The following is a 14,092-nucleotide window of genomic DNA, read 5'->3' as shown; positions in this document are numbered from 1 at the left end:
TGTCCACCCATTCTGTAGCTTTTTCCACACCATCACCTCTAACTGTTCCTTCCCCACCACGATCCCAATCCTCTCTCCACACTCCCAGTGTCGAAGTGTCCCGCAGCCCCTCCAGCAGTATTTCCACCCCACACTACACAGATTTATGATGTGTTTTGTAATAAAAATGCCCAGTTGGTTTCAAACCTTTATTAAAAAAAGTTTTTTTAACTTTAAAAACAGTTTACAAAAAAAAATATTTTAAATAAAAGTTAAATTATTGTTTACACTGGTTGTCTGTCATTTCTTTCTGCGGCGAAATATGTTTAAAAAAAAGGTTAAATACAGGGTATTAAAAAGGTAAAAAGGTATTCAAAACCAGGTATAACTGTGGGTAAATTTTAGCTTTTTGCCACAGTTGTGTTCCTGGTTGTGTTTGAAGCAAAGTATTTCACCTAAAAAGTTGTGTTTATTGTTGGTGATTTCCTAACAATGTACACAACTTTTGTTAAAAGGTGAAATACTTTGCATAAAACACAACCAGGTACACACCTGTGGCCTAAAGCTAAAAATAGAGACCATGACAAGATAGCCAACTTTGGTTGGCAAAGGTATATACTGTTGGTACAGAAGGTACACAAGTTTGGTTGGGCACAAATCTTTCACACTCTGTCATCCTGCCAGTGTACTCTGCCTTGAGGTGACATAAAGTATAGTGCAAAATTGTCCCTCATTACTGAAACCGTCACAGAACTTCTAGTGGTAATGTCATGGTAATCTTGCAAGGTGGTTTCTTCAGAGGTGTCCTCAATGGAAATGGGTTCCTTGCAGATAACAAAATTGTGGAGTACCACGCAAGCTTTGATCACCTCGTCCACAGTTTCTGTCTTGAGGTTGATCGCAGTCAATAGGACCCGCCATTTGGCTGTCAGAATACCAAAGGTACATTCAACCATTCTTCTTGCTCTTGTGAGGCGGTAATTAAAAATGCGTTTTGTTCTCGTCAATCCTCTGCTAGAGTACGGTTTCAAAAGGTGTTCTGACAGCTGGAAGGCTTCATCCCCTACACAGACAAATGGCATAGGTGGACCAGATGTTTGCGGCAGCGGTCTAGGGGGTGGGAACTGGAAGGTGTTTCCATACAGTTTACGCCCCATGGCAGACAGTTTGAAAACTTGAGACTCATTGGAGCGGCCATAGACCCCAATATCAACAGCAATAAATTTGTATTCCGCGTCAGCGATGGCCATGAGGACAATTGAAAAATATTTCTTGTAATTGAAATATTCCGATCCCGATCCGGCTGGCTTTACAATGCGGATATGTTTCCCGTCCACAGCGCCCAAGCAGTTGGGAAACTGACATATCTGTTGAAACTTTTCTGAAATTTCAATCCACCTCTCTGTTGTGGACTCTGGTAAAAACTCTTCAGCTAAGGAGTCCCACAGTGCATGGCATGTGTGCTTCACTATTCCAGATATGGTGGAAATCCCGAGTCTGTAATGGAAATGCAGTGATGAAAGGGATTCTCCAGTTGCAAGAAATCTGTGGGGAATTAAAAAACAATCAATTAGTTTTAAATCACAGCATTACATACCAAAACTCAGCTATAACACTTGGAGATACAAACTACCACCAACAAGATTGCAGTGAAAGTGTGCTCTGATGCGAGCACATCCAATAAATGTGGCTTACCTTAAAGTCACCATCAGACGCTCTGCGGGTGAAACAGAGAAGCGGCAATAGGTGTCCGCTTTTCTTATGAGGTGTGCAATGCGCTCCACCAAGTAATCAAAATTCTCCATTTTCATCCGAACATATCCAAAAAATTTATCCGGGTTTCGTCGAAGGTCCATGCAGAGTGTAGAATAGACCCCACGCGTCATTCTCTTGGCTGTGATGGGGTGGATCCACAAACGTCGTCTACGATGCCTGATGCGCTGCTGTCTCGCTCTCTCCTTCTCCAGAACAATCACCCTCAAACGATTCGCCTCCGCTGTAAAATCTGCCAAATTCTTCAAAATATTTCCAATCACAACATCCATCTTCGCCAGTAACTTGCTCTTCTCTCCAACCTGCACTTTCTCCTCTACAACCTGTCAAAGAAGGGCTGTAGGAACACGCTATATATAGTTTTCCAGTAGCCAATCCCGTTCGGAAGGCCACAAGGGGTGTTTTTAAAAACCGGATCCGGCGTAATCTGTCGAAAAACGGATAGAAAAACGGATGAATCGGATGAGACGGATCCGGTTTTGTCTGTCAAAAACAAGACTGATCCGGCAGAAAACCGGATCCGTCACATCCAGTTTTACAAAACATTTGCCGGATCCGGCGTTCCGGCACGACGCCGGATCGTGCCTGACGCCGAAAACCTGATGTGTGAAAGTAGCCTAAAGGGAATCTGTCACCCCTTTTTTGAGATATCATATAATGACATCATTCAATTTTTTATATCGGTTCAGATGTATGTAAACTGCCGCTGTCCGGTCCGATGGGTGGGGCTTATTCACCTGCACGGACATGGTGCAGGTACAGAGGATTGTCTCTCCCAGCGGCCTGCTCCCTATTCGTGGGCCCCTGCGGTCATCCTCTTCAGGGACGTCAGGTAAGCTGATCTGAATGTCCCCTCCAGCCCCGCTCTCAAAAATGGACCCAAGCTGACCCATTCAGCCCTGCAGCCATTACAGGCAGTACAGTGCCCCGTTTGAAATTCCCGCCCTGCAGTCTCTCCACATTAATGTTACCAGGGTCGGTGCCCCTCACTGCCGTTTTGAACCTCCCGCCCTTTTGTCCCCGGGTGCTCTGTCACACGCGCGCCTCTCCTGCTTAGCACAGGTGGTTCCAGCGGTGGTTTCCGCAGGCTGTAATCTACCCGGTACCTTCACTGTCCCTGCGGCTCCGGGGGCGCCGTCGCTCGTTAGTTCAGATCTAGACGCTTTCACTTTCAGTTTGAAAACTTTCTCCTCCCTCTCTGCGCGCGCTTTCTAGCCCATCACAGGGCTACTTTCTCTTCAGCGCTGTCAGTCTTTACCTTAACCGCGCCCCCTCTCCGTCTTCTTCCAATCACGCGGCTCAGCGGTTAAGCCCGCCCACCGCCAGCGGTTTCCTGTTCATTTCTGGATATCACTTTCTCTCCCTGCACCGGATCTATTCTTGGGGGGACACAACGGTGTTTGGAACCGCATCTGAACCTCGGTAGGCTCGGCGCTGCTACAGTCTGACGCTATAATTAGCTCACCATGGCAGTTCCCTGTCAGGTTAGCGCTACTACCGCATAGACATATGCCCAACCCTACAAGGGCTCTCTGTTCTAGACCCACCGCTATTCACTACGCCTGCGCGCACTGTAAAAATAAGTGGGCATCAGGTCAGTCGTCTCCTCTCTGCTTTCTGCCCGTCCTGCAGCCCTTCCACCATGTCTGCCCATCAGGAGCACTCCGAGCCCCGGAATGAGAGCACCCCACCCCGAGTGGGCCGTTGCAATGTCTGTCGGTCTCTGATCTGACTAAAGTTTCTCAGTCTCTGGTCCAGGTCTTAGAACGGTTACCCCAGCTATCTACAGCCACCTGTGCGCCGACCGCCCCTCACGGTGAGTCGCCTGCACCTGACAGCGACCTTCAGACGGACAGGCCGGGTAGGGGCTCTAGGAAGCGGGCTCTGTCTGGCTCTTCTTCCAGCTCGCAAGGTCTTTCCGCTTCTCCCAGGCTACGCTGCTCGTCTCCCTCATCAGCAGACGACCCTAGGTCAGACGATGATTCCCAGTCTGGATCTGACTCAGAGGCGGACAACATAGCTAAAACTCGGGACATGGTGGATAGTCTCATATCGGCTATATTCCAAACCCTCAAAATAAAGGAGGATAAGGCGCCCCCTCAGGAATGCTCTGTTTTTTTTAAGAGAGTGAGGCCTCCCTCTCGAACCTTTCCTAATCACAAGGAGTTCGACACTTCTTTAGCCAATCACTGGCAACATCCTGAGAAACGTTTTTCAGGCCGCAAGTACTTAGATGTGCTATATCCCTTCTATGCGGATCTAGTCACAAAATGGACCAAAGCTCCCGAGGTAGATCCACCAGTTTCCCGTCTTTCTTCTAAGACGGTTCTATCCCTTCCGGACGGAGCTTCGCTTAAAGATCCGACAGACAGGCAAATAGAATCGTTGGCTAAGTCAATTTTTGAGGCGTTCGGCACCTCCCTCTGTCCTATTTTCGCCTCCGCTTGGGTGGCGAAAGTCATTTCAGCTTGGGCAAAAATTCTTTGCAAGGGCATTTCAGTGGCAGCACCTCAGGACGAGCTGGCAGACTTAGCAGACCAGATTAATCATGCGGGTAAATACCTTTTGGCCGCCTCCTTGGACGTGGCTGGGTGCGTAGCAAGAGCTAACAGCAACATAGTAACCATACGCCGCATCCTTTGGTTGAAGTCGAGGAGTGTGGACACCACTTCTAAAAAGTCACTCACCAACCTGGCATTTCACGGCTCTAGGCTCTTTGGCGCCAAGCTGGATCAGATAATCTTGGATGCCACTGGTGGTAAGAGTACCTCCCTTCCTCAGTCCCGGCCTAGAAGGTTTTTTATCAGAAAAGCTTCTTGGCCATTTAGGTCCTTTCGCCCCTTCTCTCCCACAGAAGGCTCATCCCAGCAGGACCGGCCCTCCGCTTCCAGAGACCGGAGAAAACCATCATATAAACCCGCTCCCTGCTGGAGATCAAGAGGTCAGCCCTCCAGGTCTTCAGGCCCCTGGTCCGGCAGATTTTCATCTAAGTGATGGGTCACCCCCACCTGGAAATCCTTCCAGGGTGGGAGGCAGACTTTCCTCTTTCAAGGACGCATGGCTATCCGCTGTCGACGACGCTTGGGTCAAGGAAATCATCACATCCGGATACAAAATCGAATTTTCTTCCCCCCCAAACAGTCATTTCTACCTGTCTCAACCCCCCAAGACAGCGATCCCAGATCCCAGGGTTCCTTCAGGCCGTCTCCTCCCTTCTTTCCGCCGGGGTTATCCGTTCCTTCAAACGAACGGTTTTCAGGTTTCTACTCGAATCTCTTCGTAGTCCCGAAAAAAGACGGCTCCCTTCGTCCAATTTTGGACCTCAAGTTGCTCAACCGCCACGTGAGGATCCTCCACTTCAAGATGGAGTCCCTGCGCTCGGTAATAGCCTCGATGGAACCCGGAGAGTTCCTCTGCTCTGTGGACATACAGGATGCCTACCTCCACATCCCTATTTGTTTGCAACATCAGAGATATCTCCGCTTTGCGATTCAGGACAACCACTATCAGTTCACGGCCTTTCCCTTCGGCCTAGCCTCCGCTCCCCGTGTCTTTACGAAGGTGATGGCAACAGTCATGGCCATCCTTCGATCCAGGGGGATTCTCATCATCCCTTACCTGGACGATCTCCTGATCAAGGGTTCGTCCCGCCAAGACTGTCTTCAAAGTCTTCAGATAACCCTGGATGCTCTCGGCCGCCTCGGATGGATAGTCAACAAAGAGAAGTCCATCCTGCACCCTACCCAGCGTCTGACCTTTTTGGGCATGGAATTCGACACGAATTTAGCCTGAGTGTTTCTACCGAGGGACAAATTTTCAGCCCTTTGCAAGGGGATCCGATCCCTAAAACGCTTGAGGATCATTCCACTCCGGTCCTGCATGAGGGTCCTAGGGAAGATGATAGCTTCCATGGAAGCAGTGCCTTTCACACAATTTCAATCTCGCCCTCTCCAGCTGTTCCTCCTTTCAGCCTGGGACAAGACTTCGTTTTCTCTGGACCGTCTCATTCTCCTTCCATTCAGAGTCAGACAATCGCTGACTTGGTGGACTTTGCCGGCGTCAATTTTCCAGGGAAGGTCCTTTCTTCCGCCTCAGTGGCAAGTCATCACCACCGATGCCAGTCTCCTGGGATGGGGGGCGGTTTACCATTGCAAAACGGCTCAAGGGCGCTGGGACACCCAGGAGACTCTCCTTCCCATCAACCTTCTGGAGATCAGTGCAATCTTCCTTGCTCTCCTTCGTTGGCAGCCTCTTCTCGTAGGCAAACCAGTCCGCATTCAGTCAGACAACGCCACGGCCGTGGAGTACATAAACCACTAGGGCGGTACTCACAGCAGGCAGGTAATGTCAGAAGTGGCAAAGATACTGCGTTGTGCAGAGCGTCATGTTCCGGCGATCTCTGCCGTTCACATTCCAGGGGTGGAAAATTGGGCAGCCGACTTCTTAAGTTGCCAGGGTCTAGCATCAGGCGAATGGTCCCTTCACCCCACAGTCTTCAATCAGATATGCCAGCGTTGGGGCACCCCGGACGTCGATCTCATGGCATATCGGATGAACAACAAAGTTCCTCACTTTGTAGCCAGGTCCAGGGATCCTCTAGCCGTCGATTGCGACACCCTGGTAATTCCGTAGTCCCAGTTCCAACTGCCTTACCTGTTTCCTCCCCTTGCCCTGATCCCAAGGGTGGTCAAAAAGATAAAGTCAGAGGGCATCCCAGTAATTCTGGTGGCTCCAGACTGGCCAAGACGGCCTTGGTACGCAGAGTTGGTGAACATACTCGCGGACGTCCCCTAGAGGCTTCCAGACCGTTCAGATCTTCTCTCACAAGGCCCCCTTTACCACCAGAATTCTCAGTCTCTGAGTTTAACGGCATGGCCGTTGAGGCCACGATTCTGAGAGAATCAGGGTTTTCCAGCCGGGTCATTCAAACCATGATCAGAGCTAGGAAGCCAGCCTCCTCCCGCATTTACCATAGGTACTGGAAGGCCTTTTTCCGTTGGTGCGAGGATAACGATGTTTTTCCATTGTCATTCTCCGTTCCATCCATACTCGGCTTCCTCCAGTCCGGTTTGGATGCGGGCCTGTCCCTCAGTACCCTCAAAGGCCAGGTGTCTGCTCTGGCAATCCTCTTCCAGAAGGATCTGGCCTCCTTACCGCAGGTGAAGACTTTTCTCCAAGGAGTCGCCCATGTTGCTCCTCCTCATCATTCTCCGATTGATCCATGGGATCGCAATCTCGTTCTTGGCGCTCTCCAAAAGGCGCCGTTCGAACCTATCCAGGACATTCCTCTGTCCTTTCTCTCATGGAAGGTGGCTTTCCTAATCGCCATTACATCCATCAGGAGAGTTTCTGAGCTGGCGGCTTTATCCTGTCGTTCCCCATACCTAATCCTCCACCAGGATAAGGTCGTTCTCAGGCCGGTTCCTTCCTACTTTCCAAAAGTGGTATCCCCGTTTCACATTAACGAGGATATCGTCCTTCCCTCGTTTTGTCCTGCGCCTGCTCATCCTCTGGAAAAGTCGCTCCACAAACTGGATCTAGTGAGAGTCTTGCATGTCTACCTTGCCAGAACCGCTTCTTTTCGCCAATCCGATTCTTGTCATCTCTGAAGGTCGCCGGAAAGGGCTTCCGGCATCCAAATCCACAATCACTCACTGGATTCTTTCTACCATTCTGGAAGCCTACCGACTTCAGGAAAAACGGCCCCCTCCGGAAGTGAGAGCCCACTCCACCCGGGCTGTAGGGGCTTCTTGGGCTGTGCGACACCAGGCTTCGGCCTTACAACTTTGCAGAGCCGCGACCTGGTCGTCTTTGCACACCTTTGCGAGGTTCTACAGGGTTCATACCCAGGCCTCGTCTGATGCAGCTCTTGGTAGGAAGGTTCTGCAGACAGCGGTTGCACATCGGCCGACCTAAGCCCTTCCTTCTTTCGTTCCTTTATGGCTGTTCCCACCCTCGGGACTGCTTTGGAAAGTCCCATGGTAATCTGTGTCCCCCAATAAGACGATAAAGAAAGAGGGATTTTGGGTTCTTACCGTAAAATCTCTTTCTTGGAGCCTTCATTGGGGGATACAGCACCCTCCCTGTTTAAGTTGTACCGTGTTGGGTCTTCGAGTCCCTTGTTGGATTGGTACATATGTTGATAGTTTTCGGTTGCTTCTCCTACTGCTTTCTCACCGAGGTACTTGGTGCCTGTCAGTGGGTGTATACTGCCAGGGAGGAGCTAATTTTCTTGTTTTGCATAGTGTCAGCCTCCTAGCAGCAGCTGTGGTGTAATGACCACTGTGTCCACTAGGGGGCGCTGTGTGGATGTCCCGAGAGAGGATGAGTGGCAGAATACGGAGTAGCCATGGTGTGTCTCAAAGTGGGTGGCTTTGAGATGAAGGCTTGGTTATGTGCTGATCAGCAGAGCTGATCTGTCATGCCTATGTGTTAGGGAGAAGCCTTCAGGCAGCTGGAGAGATGGGTGGGTTCTAGCTGCTCACAAACCCACCCAGGGGTGTGTCTGATAACACCTATAGTAAAAGGCTATGTGAGTAGGTGAAGGACCTGTGATGAGGTCATAGCCATGTGACCCAGTGGGCGTGGCTACGGACCATATAACGTAGCCAGGATAGGTCACAAGGAGTGAATGCTGGGACCTGATTGGTCCAGTTTGGAAGGTCCCGTGAGGAGAAGGATCTCTTCACTAACAGCCTGTGTGTGGCTGTGTGTAATGGCTGAAAGAGCTTGAGAGTTCCCTGGAGGGATATGGACGTCTGCAGCCTGAATGAAGGAACCGTGTGGAGACCCTGATGTGGGTGAGATAAATGAGGCTAGAAAGCCTACTAAGCAGAACCTGTATGATCACAGGCTTAACAGAGGGAAGCTCTGTAATGGACGCTATGCTGTGGTGAACTTTATGTTATATTGCTGTGGTTTATGATGACAAATAAACCTCATGGACTGTTATAGTTATGAAAATCCGAGCTGGATCTGATTGTGTGGCTGCCAAGCGAGTGTCCCCCAACCTTGAATGACAGCGCTACCTCACAATTGGTGGAGAATGCGGGCAATGGTGTAGCCTTGTTGCTGGGAGCAACGGATAAGGACTGCAAAATTCGGTGGCAAAGAGCCACGCTGAGCCAGGAGGGCTGACGGTTGTGGATGCCGTGTGATGTGCTGCTGACTGGCCACTGTCCGGCTGTGGTTTTGGAAACCGTAGGGCGGCCTAGTGAGTAAGGCACTGTCCGAATCGGTGAGCCCAGTGCGGCCGCTTCCCTAAGAGAAAGAAACTGGTAATTGCTAGTGTGCCTCTGCGGAGAAGAGGTACCCGAGGACCTGTGTGGGCAACATAGGAGAAACGGACTGGTGTTCGTGCGGTACTGACCTGGGTCCATGAGTAAAACGGTGACCCGTGTGGCCGACACAGGTATCGGACTGGTGTTCGTGTGGTACTGACCTGGGTCAGTGAGGAAGACAGTGTACCTGGAGGGTCCAGTGAGGAAAGGTCCTGGAGGGTCAGCCCTGGGAGCAGAGTCGGATCCCAGGAGCACGTGGTGTGACCTTGGACCTGGTGAGGCGCGAGTGTTGGGCAGTCTCAGGCGGAGACAGATGTCCTGAAGAGCACCCGCTGAGCCCCTGAACCTGGTGAGGCCGTTGTGTGGGGAGACCCTGGGAGGAGGGTCGCTCCCTGAATCGCACCCGGTGCGCCCTGTGTGTTGGACGGTCTCAAGTGGAGACAGGAGCGTCCTGAATAGCACACAGTCAGGACACGTGAGTTTTTTGTGGTGTTTTTTTTCTTCTTTTTTCTCGACTCAGCCTGCGGTGGCTCAGTGGGAGTCAAGAAGGTGACAAGCGGCTTGATGTGGCTCGGTGGGGCCACGAAGGTGACAAGCGGCTTCCGGTGGATCGGCGGGTCCACGAAGACACTGCAGCAGGAGCTGCAGTGACTCCAGCCGCTGTGTGTGTGAACAGCAGCCGTTAGTGCTGGTGATCGGTGACAGCAGGAGCTGTGCTGGTGCCAGCAAGGACTTGTCTGATATCGTACGAGACATAAACTGTGTGGTGTGAACTGTGGTCTGAGAAGACCGGTACAACAGACATGGGGCGATCCCGAAAGGGGGTGGAGTCCCAAAAGGGGGCGGTGACCCAAATCGGGGTTGTAGCCCAAAAGGGGGTGGAGTCCCAAATTGGGGTGGTAACCAAAAAAGAAGTGGAGTCCCAAAAGGGGGTTGAGTCCCAAATTGGGGTGGTAACTCAAAAAGGGGTGGAGTCTCAGAGGGAGGTGGTAACCCAAATTGGGGTGGTGGTCCAGAAAGGGGCCGAGTTTGATGAAATGGCAGCACTGGTTGGCTCAGTGGGTATGTCTGGGAAACTGCAGTGTTCATGTATGTCATTTCCAGAATGTGGGATATTCTTTCCGAGTGATGACTGGCCGCAAGTGTGTTCCGTGATGCTACACCGGGAAGGGATCTCGGGACAGTTGGACTCAAAGAGTCAGGTGACGCTGGTAGGAACTCCTCTCACTTTCTGTCTGACCGAGAAAATGGTCCAGGTTCGCTGTGCACATGGGGTCACAGTGAACTATGCGGGAGACAGAATAATGTTTGAGGGTCTCGAAGGCAGTGAGTGCCAAGGGGGCAGTATACCATCAGACTTAGTGTATGCCTTGGAGTGGGGCCGGGACTTTGTCAGGTTTGATGATATATGCCAGGAGGGTGGAGACGTTCCTACTGTTGGGCTAACCAATACGAAGACGGTGACGGCTCCTGACGTGGAAAGGTCAGAGGTGGAAGTGACCGGGAAAAGGGGTATGTCAGCCCAACGGACGGACCAGACATCTCGTGACAAAACTGTCGCTGACCTGGTGGATAAGACGACTGAAGTAGTCACACGGTTAGTGAGTAACTGGAGGGATGACTCAGACTCTGGGGGTGACTGTGGCTCTGAGAGAGACAGGGAGCACAGACTAGAGGAGCTAGAGAAAGAAGTCTCTGTGCTCAAAGGTCACATGATAACGTGGCAAGGACTGAATAAGGCCCTCAGAGAAGAGGTGGATGAACATGTTAAGCGAGAAAGAATCCTGAGACAAACGGCCGAGCACAGGGTCGAAGAGCTCAAGGAAGAGATCTTGGAGCTCAGAGGTCACCTGTCCACCTGGCAAAGTGTGAACAAGAACCTCAAGGAAGAGATGGAGGAACTCAGAGGAGTAGTAAAAAGTCTTCTGCGGGAGAAATTGGACGAAGACTTACCGCGGGTGAGCGTGAGTGATAAGACAGAACTGCCAGTGGCCATAGTCGCCAAGGGTCATGAAGTGATCCAATCATGTGAAGTTGATGAGTTAAGAACTGAAGAAGACAGTCACCCGGTCGGGTCAACTGTAGTGAGGGAAGTGTCCGTGGTAAGGCCAGAGCCTCCTGGCCTGGAAGAGAGCAAGACCACGTCCTTCAAGACTGTGATTGACGTTCCAGAAGACATGCAAGATGCCTGTGCGGAGGAAGGAGTACATGAGGCTTTCAAAGAGGTGGTCAAGGCGTGTGAGGTGCACTGGGAACCTGAGACTCAGCAGTTAGTGATAATATCCACCAGAGAAGATACAGCAAACCGGGTATCTGTCCTGAAAGAGATGCATTTGCAGTGTCTCCACGTCACACAGTTGGTCAGGCAGAGTAATGTGAAAGCTGCTCGACGCCTGGAGTTAGCCAGGGAGGCTATGGATCGGAGGGGTTTGCGGAAAGATGTGGTTCCGGTACCCAAAGCTCTGATTGGGAGAATCATTGGAAGATCCGGGAAGGTAATGCAAGACCTTGTGAATATCTCCGGAGTGGTGAGAGTGAGGATCCCTCATGATGATGAAGACCAGATATCCAGTGAAGTGGGTAGGATTCCCATCATGGTGGTTGGCTCCATGGAGAGCCTGAGAGACTTTCGGATGCTCGTAGAGTATCGGGTGGGGTACCTGCAAGAGATTGAGCAGTTGAGGCAGGACCGCCGGCGAATTAATAAAGAAGTACGGAATACCAGGTGGCAGCCGCCTGCAACTCAACCAAGATGTAAGGACCCGAAGAGTTCCGCCAAGAAGTGACAGGGCAGATGGCCGAAGAATGTCAGCAAGTGGTAGTTTGACTGGCAGGATGACGGTGAGAGACCGTAGTTCCTGTGAGATGCTGAATGAGTCAGATTCTGGCCAGACAGTAGAGCCGATTATGACTGATGACCGTACCAACCGGGAGAGCCGGTCAGCGGGAGAATGGTCAGGTGACGAAGCGCACTCTAGGAGGGTGGTGACTAAACTGTGTCTGATGACGCAGACAGACTGCAAATGGAGGGTCAAAGACAATGACCGATATTCTGACCGCTTGGGGCGGGGGAGACCTAATGTAGAGATGAGGCCGTATGACAGATGGAGACGGTTCTCTCGACCTGTGGGGCAAGGTGTAATGTGTGCCCGGTCTCGAGATCCTGGTGTAAGATTGTGTGTTCAACCCCACAAGTTTGAACAGAGGGGTGGGGTATGTGGTGTAATGACCACTGTGTCCACTAGGGGGCGCTGTGTGGATGTCCCAAGAGAGAGGATGAGTGGCAGAATACGGAGTAGCCGTGGTGTGTCTCAAAGTGGGTGGCTTTGAGATGAACGCTTTGTTATGTGCTGATCAGCAGAGCTGATCTGTCATGCCTATGTGTTAGGGAGAAGCCTTCAGGCAGCTGGAGAGATGGGTGGGTTCTAGCTGCCCACAAACCCACCCAGGGGTGTGTCTGATAACACCTATAGTAAAAGGCTATGTGAGTAGGTGAAGGACCTGTGATGAGGTCATAGCCATGTGACCCAGTGGGCGTGGCTACGGACCATATAACGTAGCCAGGATAGGTCACAAGGAGTGAATGCTGGGACCTGATTGATCCAGTTTGGAAGGTCCCGTGAGGAGAAGGATCTCTTCACTAACAGCCTGTGTGTGGCTGTGTGTAATGGCTGCCAGAGCTTGAGAGTTACCTGGAGGGATATGGACGTCTGCAGCCTGAATGAAGGAACCGTGTGGAGACCCTGATGTGGGTGAGATAAATGAGGATAGAAAGCCTACTAAGCAGAACCTGTATGATCACAGGCTTAACAGAGGGAAGCTCTGTAATGGACGCTATGCTGTGGTGAACTTTATGTTATATTGCTGTGGTTTATGATGACAAATAAACCTCATGGACTGTTATAGTTATGAAAATCCGAGCTGGATCTGATTGTGTGGCTGCCAAGCGAGTGTCCCCCAACCTTGAATGACAGCGCTACCTCACACAGCATACACCCATGGTAATCTGTGTCCCCCAATGAAGGCTCCAAGAAAGAGATTTTACGGTAAGAACGAAAAATCCCTCTTTTTTTTTATTATGCGGATTTTGTGCGCAGGTGTTTTTTTTAAGGCGTCTATTGATTCCGTAGGGAAATATGGAACATTTGTTTTTTAAAGCAACTAGAGGTGCTTTTCCATTGAAAGTTATTCACAGTATTCAATTTTTTTTTTCTCATGTGGATTTTGGAGTAGAATTTACATCAAAAAGCATAGTGTGAACTTACCTTTGGCTAGATGCACACAGAGGTTTTTTTTAAGTGGATTTTCTAGCAGATCTACTTCAAAAAACACATCAAAAACAAATTCATATAATTATGTGCCTAAGCTGAAAATGTACACTGCTGTTCAAGTAGTATTTTATTTTTTTTCAGATTTTGTTTTGCTCTTGGTTTTGAAAATCTTCCCACAGAAAAGAAGACTTCATTTCTCTGCTGAAAATTCATCAGACAAGACACTGGCAAGAAAAAAGGCTGAGGGAAAAAAATAATAACACATCAGATCAATAAGTAAAAGTACGTTTTTTTTTTGCCAAGATTTAACATCCTTGGTGTGAGGTACGACCTAAGAGCTGATCCTGAGAGTTAACAGCGGGAGTCACGGTAAGCAAAAGTTCCGACTTCTCTCTGCGCAATCTATCAGAGCTAGTGGTCTAGGTGCCCAATGTTTCCACTTGTGAAGACCACCAGCTGGTGTAAGGAGCCTTTCTAATAAGCCAAGATTCGCTTCGTGGGAAACAGCTATGCCAATTTGCTCTCCTCCTGACTACAGAACATCAATTAGGGCTCATACTCACTTCCGAGAGACTCGCACAATTCTCGTGCGAGTCTCTCGCATGAAAACCCAGCACTGCCGCTGGCACTGGGACTGGAGTGTGCAAGTATGAGCCCTTATTTAGAGATGCCAACTGGAGACATGTTTGATCTGTGCAACATTACCCTCAAAATTTTTATTTATCACGGAACTACAATTTCTTTTTCCGATCCTTAAACCTTTCTCCCTTTAGGACAACCTCCTTGGAC

At 50.3% G+C, this 14,092-nt stretch overlaps 1 protein-coding gene across 1 annotated transcript in view; it reads right to left on the bottom strand.

Annotated features, from left to right (window-relative positions):
- LOC141073418 (centrosomal protein of 131 kDa-like) overlaps positions 1 to 2,996 on the bottom strand; it is a 64,704-nt gene extending 61,708 nt beyond the window's left edge. Inside the window, exon 1 of the mRNA XM_073560622.1 lies at positions 2,859 to 2,996. The gene's annotated coding sequence lies outside the window, so the exon portion shown is untranslated. The remainder of the gene's footprint in view (positions 1 to 2,858) is intronic.
- Positions 2,997 to 14,092: the final 11,096 nt, after the last annotated feature.

The sequence above is a fragment of the Dendrobates tinctorius genome, unplaced genomic scaffold (assembly GCF_039654945.1).
Source record: "Dendrobates tinctorius isolate UK_male_01 unplaced genomic scaffold, ASM3965494v1 ptg000014l, whole genome shotgun sequence".
Lineage (NCBI taxonomy): Eukaryota > Metazoa > Chordata > Amphibia > Anura > Dendrobatidae > Dendrobates > Dendrobates tinctorius.
This window is presented reverse-complemented; position numbering and strand designations above follow the sequence as displayed.